The 18,677-nt window shown below is 39.7% G+C and overlaps 1 long non-coding RNA gene across 1 annotated transcript; it reads left to right on the top strand.

The window, feature by feature from the left end:
* The first annotated feature begins 8,251 nt into the window (after positions 1–8,251).
* Positions 8,252–10,213, top strand: LOC149917182 (uncharacterized). Its single transcript, XR_016467979.1, has 3 exons — positions 8,252–8,358; positions 8,903–9,051; positions 10,119–10,213. It is a non-coding gene; the product is annotated as an uncharacterized LOC149917182 (long non-coding RNA).
* The last annotated feature ends 8,464 nt before the right edge of the window (positions 10,214–18,677 follow it).

Here is an 18,677-nt window from a genome sequence, read left to right as displayed (position 1 = left end):
GAAAATGTCGTAGGATCCATGGTACCCTTGAAGAGCAAACAGGGCCTCAGCTTCTGATGTGTCACTCAACAGATATGATGTATATGACACATACGTTGCTTTATACCACCATATAATTTAGTGTGCTTATGCAAAGAAGTGCATGTGGGATCGATGGCATATGGTATATTAAGAAAGAGTAACACCAGATTTAAAAAAAAAATAAATGTATTCATCCATTAAATGGTGTAAATTAAAGTAAGCTGTCAAAATGACAGCACAATAATGCCATCTTTGCAGTATCACATACTGCAGCATAGTTAAATCATATCACTTTTGTGGAAGAATTACAGATGAGATCCAAGAAAAAATTGCTTTTGAAATGCAATTCTTTGTTAGTTAAGAATCATCATTGCTAGCCAGGATCCCCTACAAACGCGTAAAGCACAGAGTAACCATAATAAATCATGATAATTTATATCACAGCTAATTCTAAGGCAGTAGCATCGGGGGTTACACTTCAGATACACTTCATATTACTCAAACCCTAATTATTTTCATTAAAATATAAAATTGCTTACAGCCGATTTAGTTGAAACACACAGCATTGCACATTTAGCCGTGTACACAACAGGGCCACGAGAGTTCAAAATAAGTAAAGTCAAGTGTTAAATAACAGCACTTGACTCATACTTTTTAATTGCATATCTTTGTAGACACAATCAATGTACTTTTAATATTCCTCTTTAGCAAAACATTGAGCTAGCTTTTTCAATCATCATCAAGTTGATTAAAAGTCAATGTCAAAATAAACTTGAGAAAATACTGCTAGGTGCTTGTAAATACAGTCTTTCTAATGGTTTGTGCGTGTCAAGAGGGCAAATTTAGTTTCAGGAGGAGAAAAGGAAATGCTTCAAGTTGGTGAGGAGGCAGGCAGTGGAAAGCCGAGGAGTTTGAATGTTTTCAAGTGTAATAATTTATAACACCACTCTCTCTCTCTAGTGCCTTTCTCTAACAATCTCAATGAGTTCTACAAACAGTAATTAATTATGGCCTCCAACACCTCTGTGAGGTAAATGCAGCTTGTAGGATGCTCTTCAGTTGCTCCTGTGGAGGAGCAGCCTTACCAAGCCTTGATCTGGGGCATCGTGCAGGATACAGGGCTGCAGGAGGGCTGCACTCTTCATGGTTAGACTTGAAGAGGCTGCAATGGGATGTCAGACCTATGCCTAATGGTAATACACTGTGTTTGATTTATTGCTGGTTGTGTGGTTTTGCTGATTATATGATCATTGTAACAGTTGAGATGCTAAGCTGAGAGTGGTGCATTAGTGAGTTGGCCATGCTTCCCCCATTGTCATGCTGGCAATGTTTCTGTTTTCTTTTTTTAAAATTGTTGTTGTTGTTGTTTAAGAGGTGAACGAAATTCACTGGCTGTAGATGGAATTGCTTGCTGTGGGACAGCACTCTTTCCTGAAGTTTCACCAAACTGGTGCAAGTCTGATCAGAATCCAGACCCAGCATACAGTGATGGAGACTACTTAAGGTCTAAGCAGAGCTATCTTTGTCAAATCTAAAATCTGATGCAGTTACAAAATGTTACCTACAGACATTTCCTGCAGGATAATTCCCTATTCCCTGCAGTGAATGGATTTTGCTGTGGGAACAGATGAAAAATGGGGAGCTAATGATGTCCTAACCTATTTACTGCAGCAGTTACCTGACAGCAGTGGATCAATTATCCTTATTTTGCCTTCAGCCTGGGACAATTCCAACCTTTCAAAATGGACCAGGAGTGAATTCTTGGTGTATTTTGATACTGAAGTCCTTTTTGCCTTATTTCCCATTAAGCAGCTCAGTTTGAATTGTTTCTCTGACTCCACTAATGGAGAAAATGAACACTTGAATCTTTAGCATGTCCTTGTAAAAGGGTCAGCACTGGTGTTATAGCAATGTTCCAGCTCAGTCAACTAAGACTTGGAAATTTCAGCTAAATCTCAGGGCTTAGTTTTTGTAATATAAACTTTGTGACGTCTGTCTGATGTCAACAGACAGAGCTATTTTCCTCATATTTCCCATGTCTGTTGTGCAACATTACAAGGAGTGGAGAATGCCACACAGCACTCTTCCTGAGAAATGAATGGAAAAGCACTCCTTAGGCTAGGAAGATCATGAAAGCTATCTGGTCTTAAGGGTGTTTTTTATGGAAGTGGAAAAAGGCAGGCATAAGTTTACCCAATGAAAGAAGGGATTTGAACTCTAGCATTAAGATGGGGCTGTTAGTTGGCATCACTGCTTACTGCCTAACCTAATGAATTGGAGTTGAAAATAAAGTGTGTGCCTGACCTGAGTATTGGTGGGACCATTGCCTGTTAGCTGCTGTGCACCAATCAAAGACAAGTTTATGAAGGGTACAGACACCTCTGTGTATGGATTCAGTGATCCCTAAATCCAAATCTAATACTCTAAATACCCTCATGAGTTTTATCTTTAATGAACTGCCTAAACATGAGGTTTCCTGAAAGAACAAAGTGAAACTACTGGAATGGACTGCCCAGTGAGGTGGTTGTGCCACAATCCCTGGAGGTGTTTAAGAAGTGTTTAGATGTTGTACTGAGGGACATGATTTAGTGGGGAGATACTGGTGGCAGGCGGACTGTCAGACTAGACAATCTTGGAAGTCTTTTCCAACCTTGGTGCTTCTATGATTCCAAACGTTTCATGTGCTTGGACATCCCTACTGTCTATACACATGATCAGCAAGTGGATGTTAAATACAAGATAAATATCCTTCTTACTATTTCTTTTCCTACCATTTGTTCCTCCTTGGCTTGTATTCTTCTTTTTAGTTGGCAGTGGCCTTGCTGGAGACATCATAATCCTTCAGTCTGTGCTGGTATACTCAATATATGAACGTTGAGCCCTATGATGAACTGGGAACCTTTTTAGGCACAAAAAGCCATTTTGTCCTGTCACATGTCTGTAAAAAACGATGTGATAGACTGTTCCTTCCACCATTTGTTGTTTTTTTTTTTTATTCTGCATGATGAGATGCTAAAATAGAAGGAAGTAGTTAAAGGGCTGGAAAACAGTTCAATTATTTGAGATTGCATGAGATACCAGCAATCTCCACAGGAATGTAACTTTTTTAGTTCAAGTTGACATTTAAATTGCATTCTGTGCTCAAAAGAAAAGTCAGTGGGAGAAGAGGAATATCAAATGAAATAGTGGCACATGTGGTGAGTCACATTTGCTATTATTTTGTAAGTATTATAAAAATATATCAGATTTTATTGGAATTGACTGAAAATTATTAAAAATTTGAGATAAAGTTTTTCTTTCCTAAGCTGTACCTTACAGATGGCACATCAGAGAAAATTCTCTTCTTGTTGAGAAATCAAAGCAGTTCAGGGAACACGGCAGCATCAATATAATAATAGTTGACAGGTACAGTGGCTGTGAACAAACACCCATATCATGGTATCTGAGATGCCATATTTTCCATGCTAAAATTAAACTCTGAGATGTCTTTGACAATGCTGTGTTAGTTATGTGCCAGTGTTCACTTTACTTTGGCTTAATACTGCTTTATTTCCCTCTGTAACAGGACTTCTTCTAATCAAACTGGAGATGTTTAGCTAGAAACTCCTTTCCCTGTTATTTCAAATGTAGCCCAAGCACAGCTTCAGTGTCTGCTGAGGATAGGCTGGGCATGGATGGTAGAGGTGAATCAAATGCAACTTGCAATAACTCTGTTGCTTGACCCAGGTGTTTGTGGTGACTGCTATGCTCATGATTTTCACTGCCTCAGATTTCAAACTCTGTTCTTATGCCTAATGGGACAATGGCCAGGAAGGATTAAGCTGGATGCATTTTGGACCAAAGGATTTTTATGGCTATAATTTGCAATTTCAATACGAAGCCAAAGTGATAGTAAAGCTGAGAAACTTGTAGCACAAAATGTTGAGAGGGAAAAAGTAGAAATCAGTCTATAGTTACATATGTAAAAGCCACTTGCTTACATTGCTGCTTGCATATTGTATAATGCATTGCTTTTTTTACACACAATGGAATACATGATTCTATGATTACAGAAAATATCATGTGTCACATAAGTTCCCCTTCAAGTAAGGTAATTTACTCTATAATAATAAGCTAATAACTGTATTATTAGACAGTTTCAGAGTTAATGCCTAGTTTTTTTTCTCCATAAGGCTGGAATCATAAGTCTATTCTGGCTACACTCAGTCTCCTCACCTCCTGCAGGTGGTTTTCTTGGGGAATAATTTCATATCCTTAGTCTGACCCCCAAAATTAAAAAATATATGTGTACAGAATTTGTTCTGTGGAGGATTCTGTTTGTAGATAGATAAGGCATTTGTGGTTATGACTTGCCTGTCACTGTTAGGCTTCACAGTGTGTTCAGAGTGATGGTAGAAGTGGTATAGTGGCCCTATATTTAAAACAGTAATTCTGAAAACAAAAGAATGCTTCTTCCACCTCTGTTTCCTTTCTCTTGCCATGCTACTATGAGAACAGAACCTACATTCCTTCTGTACACTAGTGATAATTACATTCTCATAGCCTTAATGAAGCAGTTTATATAGAAACCTTAGCTCTCTGACAGTCAAGAAGAAGCTGAAGCACATGCATGCAGATCAGAAAGCTATGCTGCATGTGTAGGAGAGCACAAGCAGTCTCTAGACTAATTTTTCTTAAAATTTACGTAAATTGTATCTTGCAGTGCACAGGAAACCTTGTAGCTGCTCTCTACTTGCAAATGTGAGAAGGAAGCCAAATTAGCATAGATAAAAGCAAACCTAAGAGATATGTATCTGTGTTGGTATGCAGCACTGCAGGGTCAGGGAAATCATTCAAAGCACTGGGCTTAGATTCAGCACATTTGAAAAGTAAAAATATTGAAGTCAGAGAGAATTAGAGGGAGAAACAAGAGAAAGGGCAGCTGGAAGAAAATAGAAATACTGAATCAAGAACTCAACTTTTCAAGATCACTACTTCCAGTGAGGAGGAGTGTCGTGAGAGCATGGGGCGAAAAAAAAGGTTTGCTGATCCCTATTTATGGTGATATTAATCACGACCGTGTTATCTCCCAGAGCTGCCTCCTTCCCCAGTGCTTCTGCAAGCTTTCACTCTGTTTCTGTGCTGCACGAGGACCCTGTAGCACTGGTAGTGTATGTCTGTTTCCTCCCACAGCTGCAGCTATTGGCGTGGGGCAGAGCAAATGGCTGGGGCCACGCAACTTCAGCTGATGCAGATGGTGCCTCTTGAACATCATCTTGCAGAAAGCAAAATGTCAGTCCCAGAAGAAACCATTAAACATGGAGTAAGTTCCAAGAATGGCCCAAATATGATTCTTGTCTTTACTAGCATCATTTTTCTCTGTGAATGTTGCTCCATTGTGGTGAAAATGGTAGCAAGCTGTAATTTCTCACAAATTTAGCAGGGAAAAGTCAAGCATTGGTGCTCAGGTGCAAAGAAGCTGCCAGATTCAAACTTCATTCAAGGCGATGAGATTCCTTCCATTGACTTAAATGAATTTTGGATCAAACATTTGGAAGCACAGGCTGAAATGTAGCACAATGTAGTGGAGAAATGTCAAGTTTGATTGCTGCTGGAAACATAAGAAAGCAGTGCTGCTGGTCCAGGGGCTGAGGCAGGAGCTGGGGAGATTAGCATGGAGATGACAAGCTGCTCTGGCTCAAGGAGAGCATCTGAGGTTTTTCCTTGTGCCGTTCACTAGATCCCAGTCTCCTCAGTTACTCTCCCTTACGGATGCTGAATATTTCAAAAAGTGCCTTAGCTTTGCACTTCTGCAGGAAATAGGAAGTTAAACTGAAAAAAATAAGGAGGGCAAAAACAAAATAAGAAGGCACCTAAACTACCTTTCTTAGAGCTACTGAGTGTGTCCTTGTGGGGCTGGTGTAGGGCAGACATGGACCAAGTCCAGAAAGGTTAGCTAAAGCCAAGATAAAATGGGATAAAGATCTGAATCACCACTTCCTCTGGTTTTTGAAAGAGCTAAGCTCTACGGCCTGGGCTTTGCAAACACAACCCAAGCCCATCTTCCCACTTGGCTGTGCTGTGTGATCCGAGGCGAGCTGTTCTCATGACTCACGGGGACGGTTGACCACCATTCTTAACTGTGTTCCTTCTTTTACACATTTGGTACAAAGAAAAAAAAAAATCCATATTCCAGTTTTATGAAGACACAAGCACATACACAGTAATGCTTGATCTGCAGCCAGCTAATGGAGAGGATATGTTGAAACCACCAGGCATATTGTTACGAGGAGAACAATAGATATTGGCAACGTTGTTTGATCCATGTGCCAAGGGTAAAATTAAAGCCGTATGTTCACCCCATCAGACACAGATTGTGGATGGATGTTTACGTAAACAAAGGGTCTGTTAAACTGTGTTATCATTTTCTTCCTTCAGCTCTCAAACTTCGAGGCCAGGTACACCAATAAGTGGTTTTTCTGGAAGAGCCAGGAAGAACCACATCAACGGCAATAGTTGCATGAGACCTTGGTTGATTACTATGTGGATACATAATAATGCCTTTTCTTTCCCTAACTTCTTAGAATAGCAGCAGTCAGAGCCAACCCCTTTATTCTTGCAGGAAAAAATCCTCTATAAAGTGCCTACAGATTTTTCAAGAGAACTTGGAGACTTGGGTAAGAAGTAAGCTGTAGGAAAAGTTTTCCTCTCTTGTACCTGTGTTGCCCAATATCCCTACCTCTTTGCCACTGCTTGTGGCATCGTTAAAGCAATTGGTAGAAAATGAATCTGGAAATTTTCCCAGAGTGTACAGCTGCCCTTTTAACTTACACCTCACCAACCCACCCTAAAGTCAAGGAACCGACATGTGGCGTGTTTTCCTCTGGGAGCTGCAGAAGCACAAATACAGCTGTGCATATCTGGCACACTGGGTTTTTGATTTCATGTTTACTTGCTGGCCAGATAGCAGCTAGGTTTCATAGAAGAATCACCCATTACTTTCTTAAAGAAAAGGAAGAAGGAAAATTAAATTGATTTTTTTTAATAATGCTTGCCTTCGTGCCATTATCCAAACCTTCCAGTAGCAGAATACTGCAAGTTGTTTGTGCATTGCTGTGTACACAGATGCCTTTGAGGGTTCATAATTATCACTGGAGTTAATGGACTTTTATTGTAATTGCTTGTAGTTCTGGGTACATTTACAAAATGTCACTTTTAACTTCAGTACTTAAGTTACCTATTCATGGAATAACTAATATTACCAATGTGAGATGTTTCAGGAGAACTGTGATGAACATGCTTTTCAGTTCTTTTCTCTTTTTTTTTTTTTTAATGAAAAAAAAAAGAAAACAAAACATAATTGTTATGTTCTAGTAACATTCAGGCATGTCATGCTGATTTAGAGCATCAGTCTCAGACTCGGTGCACTATCAGTGCAAAAGTTCCTGATCAATGTAAACCAGAATTAGGTATTCATAAATGACCACATCTTTAATTCCATTGTGGAAAATACCAAAAAATGAATAAGACTTTATTAAAAAAAAAAAAAAAAAAAAAAAAAAGCTTGTAACAACAAATTTGTTCACTTTCTCAGCAAAATGAGCAGACGCTACGCTTTAGAAAATGCATACAGCAATTTTTAGGGTTATGTTTGTATTCCTGATTGACACCAATGCATATGGCAGAGATCGGCTGCAGAAGAGTCTGGTAGATCTTATAGGTCCTACCAGTAGGAGTGCTTTGAAAATGGGCAATCACAGGTACTGAAAGGATACATCATCTTCATTTTACTCTGGCAGCTAGCAGGAGAACTGATCACCAAGCTGATCTCATTCAGCTCTTCTCAATCACTTGCAGAGATGAGAAAGTTGTTCGAGAGATATCACTGGAGGCTCTGGGATTTTCTTCTGAAGTCATTCTGAATTTGCTGCTAATGGGGAGCTTTCTTTGATAGCTCTTTTATAATTAAATGCAGCTGGATGAAAATCAACCACAAAGGGAACTCAAGTTTGTTTATCGTTACTTCTGACTTTGTTAGCAGATGTTTTCTGAGTGCCATAGTAGCTTGTTTAATTCGTCTCTGTGTAATGTGAAGCAGGTAAACTTTGATTAATAAACTGACAAGTACATTCCTTAATTTATTTTAGAAGTTTCCATCTCTCTCTGTTACAGCACAGATGCCAAATCCCAAAAGAATGAAAATAACTGTTTGTGTTTGATTTTTACTGTTATTTTTAAGACTAATGCCAGATGAAAATGTGCATAGTGGGAACACAGCCCTCACCTTGTGATGGATGCAGCCACTTGAAAACTTGTGCCACGTGTGAACAGTGCACATATTGTGCTCCCACCAGGCAGGTCTGTGTTAATTGATGAACAAGTGGTCACTTTAGTTTACAGGTTATTTGTTGTTATGTTAATCACATCGGAAAATGGTATTTGGGCTTACTACTTACTCACCCTTGCTAACTGTGGTGGACTACTGTCTGTCCTTACAGTAACACAGGTGTAATTGGGCTTAAATTTTGTGTTTGGTACAGCTAATCAATAATTACATTACAAGAACATCTAAGTGTGCAAATTCAAATGATTCAGGGTTCAGATGTGTGAGCTCTTAGCCAGAACTCCCAGGATTTCTTTACTTGAGCAAGATGCCTACATCTGGGTGTGAAAATCTGGGCTGTGGTCTACTTCCCACAAAGTGTTTTGTATTATCAGATATCAAAATTACATAGGAAGTATATATGCAGAAATTGGTTGCTACGCATAAGATGAACAGCTTCCTTCCTACCTTCCCCTCTGTTGTGCATTTTCCATCCTTTTCTCTCTCACTCATTTATCAGCTTCTGATCTGTGAGTAAACTATTTCTACTTCTGTCTTGCCTGATCTCCTGTTCTGCAGAGCTGACCCTACTTCGATTTGTTGTGTACCTTCGTTATCTGCCCATTGTAATGGAAATCTGCCGCGCATCATGGACCCAAAGTGTGGAGCATCAAGTGTTCACAGCTTCCCATTGTGAAGTGAAGGTGTTGGGAGCACCTTGTCTTCAGGTGAGATTAAAGTGCATTATCTCGCCTGACTTCCCAATTGTACCGTTGTCCTGGATGGTTGTTTCTATAGAGACTTGATGTCCCTTGTGTTACTGGCGCTTGAACTACAGGTTCACACTTCATAGTTGTGATAATCAGCCTATTTGCTGTTCCTTCTTTCATATTCAATTAGCTGCTTTCTAATAACTACTGTGTGCTTTATTTTTTTTAACGTGGGCTTCATGAGTCAGAAATAGAAGTAGCAGCGAGTCTTGCTTTTTAGTGCAAACGCATTGAAATTAGCCTTTCACAACTGAAAATTCCCGTTAGCTCACCTTCCTAACAAAAATATAATTTTGAATGAGATGCTTTTCGCTTCTGAAGACTATTGAGGCTCTTTGATAGCAAAGTGAAATGCAAGGTTGCAGCAGATTAATAAGAATGAGAAACCTTTTGAAAGTAAAACCTAACTCAGTGGACTTACCATGCTTGGCAGTTGTCTGGTGCAGTCAGCTGTGAACCAGAGCAGATATATGCTTGCTGCCATCAGCAAGTGCCCAACGTGCTTAATGCTGCAGAGTTTAAGTGACTTGGACACCTGAGACCACAGCCATGGGGTGGGAAGGAGAGGAGAAGTTGAGCTGGACCACCAGGCCATGGTGCTGCTGGCTTATTGCAATAATGGGATTCTCAGGGCTGAGCCAACGCTTTAAGTACAAGAAAGTGTAGGATGTGCGGGATGATGATGCGTGGAAAGAAGAAAAACATTCCTGAGTCATCCTGTTTCCTGAGCATAAGAAAGCACAATGTTGGATTTTCATCCTACCTTTACGTTCTGTGACAGGGCATCGTTGCAAGCTCTCCTGACAAAGCTGAGAGCAGAAAGATTATCAGAACCATGAAGTTTGTGGGCAGCTTAGAAAAGGATGTACTATTTGATCGGCAGTTTCCTGCATATGGAAATCTTAGGTCACCTTGCTGTTCCTTGATGTCTAAAGTCTGCTGCCAGGTTTCTGCAAGGAAATATAAATTAGTATTCAGTGTCTCGTAGTATTTTTTGATTATCACTGCTGTTTTTCGATTTTAAGGACAAAAACAGCAGAACAGTGCTGCGATGACAAGAAGCTGAGTGCTGAGCCCACGCAGGGCACTGGGGAGGGTCACTGGGAGTGAGTCAGGTTGGTGTCTGCTGAGATGGTTTTGTTTGCACTGTTTTCTCACATATGTATTCAATAAGGCTTTTGTTTTACTGAGAAGAGACACTATACAGCATTATCCCGATTTTGAAGTGACAGTGCCAAGGGGACTTCAGTAAAGGGTTTGATGGCAATTGAATCTGAAAAGCAGAGCTTTGTAATTGCTTAGTTAGTTTTGAAGTAATGCTTATATTTAAGATTTATGTACGAAAACAGGCTATATCAATAGTAGTGAAGTGGTTTCGGGCCAAGTCTTTTTTAAAGCAACTTCTGAACAGAAGGTCATTTCAGAGTTCTTTCTTCTCCTGCAAAGACACAAACACAAATCCCACCTCGCTGTGTTCGTATAACATATAATACATTATTATGCTGCATTTAGTAAGTGTTTGTACTTCCACAAGAAATCTGAGCTTTACCCTTGATTATAGTAAACTTCCCAATGCAAGCAAAAGCAATTATTACCCTCAGATTTTCAGTGACCTATTAGGAAGATATAAGCTGTGACGAGACTTCTGAAGGCCCATCTTACAGTCTGTAAATCCCACCTTAAAAATACATAATTTGGAGACTACTGAGTCCTCTGATGATACTACAGTATCGAATCATCTTTATATAATTATGCTGGTGAATATAAAGTATCATTGTTTTCAGCATCTTTCATGAAAGCTGTTTTGACCTTCAGATTAAAGGATCCATATGGATTTCCAAATGAAAAAGTTGGAACTCCTGTATAAAACTTGAACTCCAGCTCAGCATGGAGGCATCAGATGTGCTTCCACTTGAAAAAACGTTGTTGTACCAGCATATATCCCGTCTGAATTTTTCTCCTGGGTAAAGTCTTATAAATGAGTGTATCATGCATAATGAGGATTGGAGGTTAGCAGCTTCCAATGAATTCCTTTTCAAAGTGTAAGAAAGATGCAGAGCAGCAAGGAGGAGAAATCCATTGGTATTTGAGCTCTGTAGGATGAAGAGGTTTGCTGCTGGGGGAAGATCAAGAGGAGGCAGTAGGAATATTTTGGGCACTTCTGAAGGAGAGATGGAGACCATCTGGTAGAGAGGATGCTTAAAGGAAAAGTGCCAGGACAGAGATAAAAGTAAAGGGAAAGGAAATAGTGACTGAGTAACATCAAAGAGCGAGGCTGACTATAGAGCAAAAAGGAAGACATAGCAGTGACCCAACACAGGCAAATCATAATACAAATGGTGGCACTGGACGATGGATCCATATGAATCGGTGAAGGCTCGGGGGAAAAGCTCAGCATTTTAATTTCAGGAAAGTCTACAGGAAAGTGGTGTTGACATCTTTGGAAGGCTTATAATTTAAAACTGATGCAGTAAGCAGGGTTCCCGCTGCTTCAGAAATACTGTCCTGGAGTCTAATCCAGATACTGTAACTACAGCAGAATTTAAAATGGAGAGACGCCAAGAAGAATGTTTCTTCCCTCATCGGCATCGGCATCTTTTCATTTGAATGACTTTTAGGGCATTAGATGTTTCCGTTGAACTGCTTCCTAAGGCTCGTGTCCTGAAGCAGTGGTTGGTGTGTGGTCCTTCCCTGTGTTGAGCTGGAGCTGATCTCATGTAAAACAAGGAAGATGCTGGTTTTGCTTTTCTCCTGCTGAAGGAGAATAACTTTTGGCCAGTCCCGTTCTCCTGCCCAAGTCTGAAAAACGTTTTTGTCATTGGAACTGCACTGAGAGTGGAGCAGTGCTACGCCCCATGGCTTCTATGGGTAGAGCAATACATGTTAACAGGGTCTGGTCATCTCTTGTGCCTCGTTTTACACCCAACCCTAAAGGCAGTGAGTCAGGACAGGTGATGGGCCTAACTAAAAAGACTGGCTGTGCTCCTGCCTCTCTTACCCCTTCCCGTTTGTATTTAAGAGGACTTGCTGCATCCTAGGGAAATCGCACTTTAGAAGGATTTGAGATCAAGGCCTGAAGTAATCTCATGGTTTTCTTTCTGCCTGTCTTTCTTTCCTTCTTTTCTTAACCAAACAGGTGTGTTACTTTTTTTTACTGAAGTCAGTCCAAGGAAAGGAAAAGAAGAAAGTACTTCCAGAGGGTAATTAGTCCCATCTTAAAACAAGTGTGTAAGACAGGTAGGATAAGTCTCTCTCTCTGAAAGTGCCAATCTGTCACCACTATCTATAGAAGGAGCCTTCACGAGTAGCTTAGAGTAGGTGTTTGACTTTTACACAGTTAAATTTAGAGGAGATGATTGCCACTTTTTAAGTCAGTCAAAGTGCTTGTTTATAATTGATTAACCATTATAGACTGAAAAGTTGTGAGAGAGAACAAAAGTAAAAATATAATGCCATTGATAGAGATATCGTGTAATAAGGAATAGCAGTAACAGCGATTGCAGATGGTTAACATTTTCATTCCCCATTGTTTTTATTTTACTGTTAAATCTTCCCAGATTTTTGGTCTTGTTTGATCCTGAAGAAGGAAAAAATTGCCCCTGCTTTAGTGTAAGCAAAAACTGCTGAAATATTTGTAGGATTAAGAAGTGATTTGTCCTGGAAATGTCAATTCTTATATGTAGGGTCATTAATCCATAAAATGAATTTGCAAACGTTTATAAGTTCCCTTTCGTGTTGTTGGTGTTTTACTTGACATGCTTCTGACTGCTCTCTAAATGAAGACTGCACACAGAAGATCCTGCAAGGCGTGCACTGACAGTGTGGGACTTGGTTTTGCACGTGTCTTGACCTGGCACACACAGTCTGTTACAACAAAATAAACGCACTTGTCGTTTAAGAGTATTAATCATATTTCAGGCTGTTGCCCAAGAATTTCATTGTGTACAATGCTTTTACCAGCCAGAACCATACTGCAAAAGTAAATAGATAAAATCACTTTCTCTAGTAAAAATAATTCTTGACTACAGCCTTGTTTGAAGAGTAGATAATGCTTGTAGGAATGGCAGATGCTCTGAAGGGTTGGGGTATTGTGACAGTAAGAATTTTAAACAAAGTTGGAGAAAGCATATGGGATATATGGACGGGAAATCCTGTGGTAGTTTTCATTTTATGCAAGGAAAAGAAGGAGTTCTTTAGGTCCACGAATCTGTTTGTATGCAGTACTCAAACAGAGACTTTCATGATCTTAGCTTTCCTCTTTCTTCAAAACACTGCTTTCAAGTACAGATGGGCCTATACCGAAAGTTTGGGATCCAGATTGGGGCTTGGACCTGACATTCATCAGAGTGCAAGCATATTTGAACCTAGCATTTGAGGTCAGCCTCTTGTGGAATTAAGCACCTACTGATTGAGTAGATCTCTCCTGTATGTCGAGGCGTAGGTGTAGAAAATACAAAGATTTCATTTAACTTGATCTCTAATTAAATTTAAAGTGAGAGACTTCTAATGAAGCAGGAGGCTGTATTTACGATTATTATTGTGTCTGAAGGGTCAAATTACATATGACAGTTAAATATGGTGCATATTATAATAAGAGGCATACTAAAGTGGTTTCCAATCTAAATATGTTTGAAGTCAATAAGGGTACCTATGGCAAAAGTATTCAGATCCTGATTTATAATCTACCACTTTTACCCCAGTATGTTTACTTACGTTTAAATCGACCTGTTCCTAGAATAGAATATTAAATGTTAGTAAAACTGTACACCTAGGTGTGGAAAGACAGTTAGCCTATAAACACACTGACTTCCTCTCCAGGCTGAGAACCCCTCATATTTATAAGGCTAATGGTTTCTAATCTGTTTTTAAATGTTCCATTTGGATAGTGAAGGCGTAGCTATCAAAACACTGTAAAATCATAATGCCTGTGCAGCTATAAATTACTGTTTTCAAAATGAGCTGGAGGTCTCCAACTTATTCCCAAGTGCAGAAAAGTTAGATAACATAAAACTGCTCAAAAATGACTAGAAGCAACTTTTCTGGCTTTTTCCAAATGCTAGGGAATTGTGGATCTGCCCAGTAACTCTCTAGTAATGCCCATATGTGTAGCAATGAAACTAGTCCCATAAAGAATACTTGAATAGATCAAAAGCATTTCAGATCAGAGATCAACAGAAAGAACTGTGTTGCTTTTTGTTTTTTATTTATTTATTTATTTATGTTCTGGAAATTTCCCTGATACGAAAAATATGTCACTTATTTTTCATTCATCAAATTGTGGACTGCTTCATATGGGATACTGACTGCATGACCTACTGATGGTGAAATCCTGCCTCCATGGAAGATGCAGCTTAAAACAAACAAAAAAAAGGTAATGACTTGGAGCATTTTTGTAACTCAGATAAGTCCTGGACATTTGAGATAGTGGATAAAAGGTAACTTTGAGTTTGCTGTTGCTTGTGGTCTAGATGGATCTTAGTAGTCCGTTCCAACCTTAATGATTATATGACTTCTTTTAAATACAAATGCAATGATTACTTTTAACGAAGAAAAAGGATGCATGATTTAAAATATCATTAGGATAGGCTTTTGTGGGACACAGAAAAAACTCTTACAGATGTTATTGGCTCTTTGGGGTTATACTAAAATAAAAACTGGGAGAAGTGCCTCATTTGAATTTATACTCCCTTTGTGATCCATCAAAAAGGATTCATCTCCTATTCAAATGACTAGTCAATATGTTAGTCAGATCAAATACTACTAATAAGATGCTAAAAATGCTTCTGAGGAACAGGGGGATTTCTTTAACAAGCCATAAAGTGTGTTTTTAATCCATTTCTGACTTGCTAAGTTCTTTGTGATTCTCACAACTGCTCCATCATGACGCAGTTCCAATCCTTTGTGCAGGAGAAAGAATCAAGGTGTAAATCAAGGGCAGTGAGTAAATACTGCCTTTTGTCTCTAACTGTTCCCAAAGCCACTGTGGTCATTGTGCTTTCCTATCTCACATCTATTTAAGATACTGCTGCTGCTGGATATTTTGGCTTGATAAACCTATTTTCTAATGAGATTCGCCAAATCATAGAGCATAAATTTTGTTAAAGATTTAAAATGTAAATTAATGAAATAATGTTGTCTTGTTATGACAATAGAAGAAGAGCTCCTATTAGAGGAAAGTCACCAATCACCATAGGGGCTGGTGTGGAGGGTGGGTTTTTGCATCTCTTCCTGGTCACATCAGCAGAACAAAACTCTTCTGTAGTTCAGCTCTGAGCTCAAAAAATGATCCATAATATTTGCCTGACACACAGAGTGCCTTAATGGTAAAGCTCCTCATCCTGTGTGATTTCAACTGAAGTTTCACACCCTTTCCATTTTCAACTTTTTTAAGCTAAACAGATTTAAGTTTTGAGGTCTGGGCTGCAGTTGAAGCTAAATAATTAAATAAAAAGAAAGTCTGATTAGGTTTATTCTTCCTCTCAGATAAATCAAGCCTAATTCATAACCCAAATGTTGAGATAACCCTGGAAATGGCACACACAAAACTCCTTACAATTTTGCTTGCTTTGCTTTGCACGCTGGAGCTGACCATCCCTGCTGGTTTGGATTGATTGAATTTGTAGCTAATATTCTAATATTCTGGGGACAAGTCTATCTCTAAATTTTGTCTTGAATATGGGGCACCATGCTATGACATATATACTTTATTCAATTAAAGTAAATGAGTTCATTCATGAAAATTTTTGCAGGATTAAGCATGTGAATATCAACCATTTGGGACTGAGAAAATAAACAGTAATATTTAATAAATATACAGCGCACTAAGAATGTATTTATTAGTCTTTTGACATTTTTATCTGGCTCCTATAAAGAAATCTTTGGAGCTGGGACAACAACTGGTGCAGGTAAATTTCCTACACTGGGAAAGGATCTGGTATTTAGTTTATGGGAAGCAGGCCTGAGCAGATGTGAAAAGTTCAAATAAAGGAAGGCCAGATTAAATGCACTTTTGTGGCTGGAAAATCAAAACAGATGTTATTATTCAACCACAAAAAAATCTATGCACACTTAAGTAGCATTAGGTGTCTGATCAGCTACATTTTTTTTTTTTTTTTAAGTGAAAATAACAAAATGATTATAAAATTATATAGGCTGACAAAATGCTTTAAAATATTAGCAATAGACTGACTAGCTTGGTCTTCTGTTTTGTGGGAAGGGTGTAGAACTGAACTGGATCTTACTACACTATAGAAAAGTGAGTATATCTGATGAGGGGAGAATCAAGAGAGAAGGTTCAGGCAGTGTAAAAAAGAATAGACCCTCCATCTGAGGCAGGTTAGAGAATAATTTAAGATGGATGCCCTTTATAATCGTCCATAAACTTTTCTGGGCACCTGCCCATTTGAAAAGATTAATCTTGGCAGAGGATGACAAATTCTGGAGGTCCGCAGGAACCCTTGACAGCAAGCATATGTTTGCTGGGCGTGAATGATGGCAAATAGTTATAAAGATTATTTCTAATTAAAAGAAATCTAGGTTCAGAAATGTGCACGTTAGAGAAAACACCTAAGATTAATGGGCTAGCACAGGAGGTCTGAAATGAGTATCTTTGTCTGTAGAAGCCAGATCATGGAGACAGTGGAAAGAACTTTTTGTTTTGTATGTAGGGATGGCATAGTTTGCATGGGTTTGTTTGTTGGCCTGGCATGTTTCTGCTATAGATGCACCCCTGGTGATATTGCTGAGAGTCAGAGGTTAATGAAGAGCAGTTCATATTGGCTCAGTGGAGTTGACAGACCTTGTTAAATGTGCCACGTAAAATGGGGCGGCTCTGGTCGTTTCTTCCCTGTTCAGAGGGAAATGGAGTTACAGGAACAGCTCAGGAATGGACAAAAAGAGAGTACAAAGCTGCTGTTTTTTTTTTTTTTCCTTTTTTTTTTGTTTTGTTTTGTTTTGTTATTGCAACTGTTTGAGTTACCGCATGAATACCAGGGGTTTGTGTGTTTGAGAGGATGTTGTGTAACAACAGAAATTTCTCCTGTCCACACTCTCTTTCAGTAATTGATCACTGCTTGCCTGCTTCCTGGTGTTCAGAGTCACCAGGTCTGACCTCTGTTAACCTCCAAACCCTACCCCTAGGCTACCCTTTCAAAGAGATGCTGCTTATTCAAAGATTGTCCTGTCCTGCTGATTCATAGAAAGGCTTAGGCTGGAGGGGACCTTATAGATCATCTACTTCCAACCCCCTGCCATGGGCACGGTTTCCACCCAGCACATCAGGCTGCCAGGATCCCATCCAACCTGGCCTTGAATGATTCCAGGGATAGGGGATCCACAGCCCTTCTGGGCAAGCTGTTCAAGGACCCCAAAGACCTTCTCCATAGGGCTGCTCTGAAGGAGTTCTTCTCTCAGTCTGTACTTGTATCTGGTATAGCCTCAACCGAAATGCAAAACATTGCTTTCAGTACTGTTACACCTCATTACATTCTTGTGTGCCCACATTTCAAGCGTGTCCAGATCCCTCTGGATGCCATCCCTCCCTTCTATTGTTTCAACTGTACCACACAGCTTGGTGTCATCAGCAAACTTGCTGAGGGTACAGTCAATCCCACTATCTATGTCAGTGATCAAGATGTTGAAGCACAGATCCCAAGGCAAATCCCTGAGGATCACCACTTGTGACTGGCCTCCGCTTGGACATTGAGCCATTGACACCAACCCTTTGGCCATGACCATTCAACCAATTCTTTATCCATCTATTAGTCCAGTCTTCAAATCCATCTCTCTCCAATTTAGAGATAAGGATGTGATGTGGGACCATGTCAAAGGCCTGGCACAACTCCAGGTAGAAGACATCAGTTGTCTTTCCATTGTCCACTGATGCTGTTGCTCCATCATAGAAGGCCACCAGATTGATCAGGGATGATTTTCCATTGAAGAAGCTGTGCTGGCTGTCTTGGAACACCTCTTCATCTCATATGTGCCTTAACATTTCTTCCAGAAGGATCCACTCCATGATCTTCCCAGGCGCAGAGGTGAGGCTCACCAACATGTAGTTCTCTGGGTCTTCTTTTCTCTCTTTCTTGAATATGGGAGTGATGTTTCCATTTTTCCAGTCATCAGGGTCTTCACTTGACTGCCACAATTTTTCAAATATGATGGAGACTGCCTTAGCAACCACATCAACCAGCTCCTTCGAGACCCTGGGATGCATGTTGTCTGGATCCATATGCTTGTAAACATTCAGCCTCATGAGGTGCTCTCAGACTTTCTGGTCTCTTACACTAGGAGGTATTTTGCCCCCCTAACCCTTCCTTAGAAGTTTAGGGACACAAAAGGCATCAGAAGCCTGATTCATCATGAGAACTGAGGCAAAAAAAACCTCATTAAGTACCTCAGCCTTCTCCATGTCTGAGGAGTCCAGCTCTCCCTTTCCATCAGAGGGGGGTACATAATCCTTTGCCTGTCACTTCTGCCTCATGTATCTAAATAATTCCTTCTTACTGTTTTTCACATCCTTTGCCAATTTTATTTCCATCTGCACCTTGGCTTTCCTGACTCCATCCCTGCATGTTCAGACAGTA

Source organism: Phasianus colchicus, chromosome 7 (assembly GCF_987193195.1).
Source record: "Phasianus colchicus chromosome 7, bPhaCol1.hap1.1, whole genome shotgun sequence".
NCBI classification, from domain to species: Eukaryota; Metazoa; Chordata; class Aves; order Galliformes; family Phasianidae; genus Phasianus; species Phasianus colchicus.
Note: the sequence above shows the minus strand (reverse complement) of the source record. Positions and strands in the feature narration are given on the sequence as shown.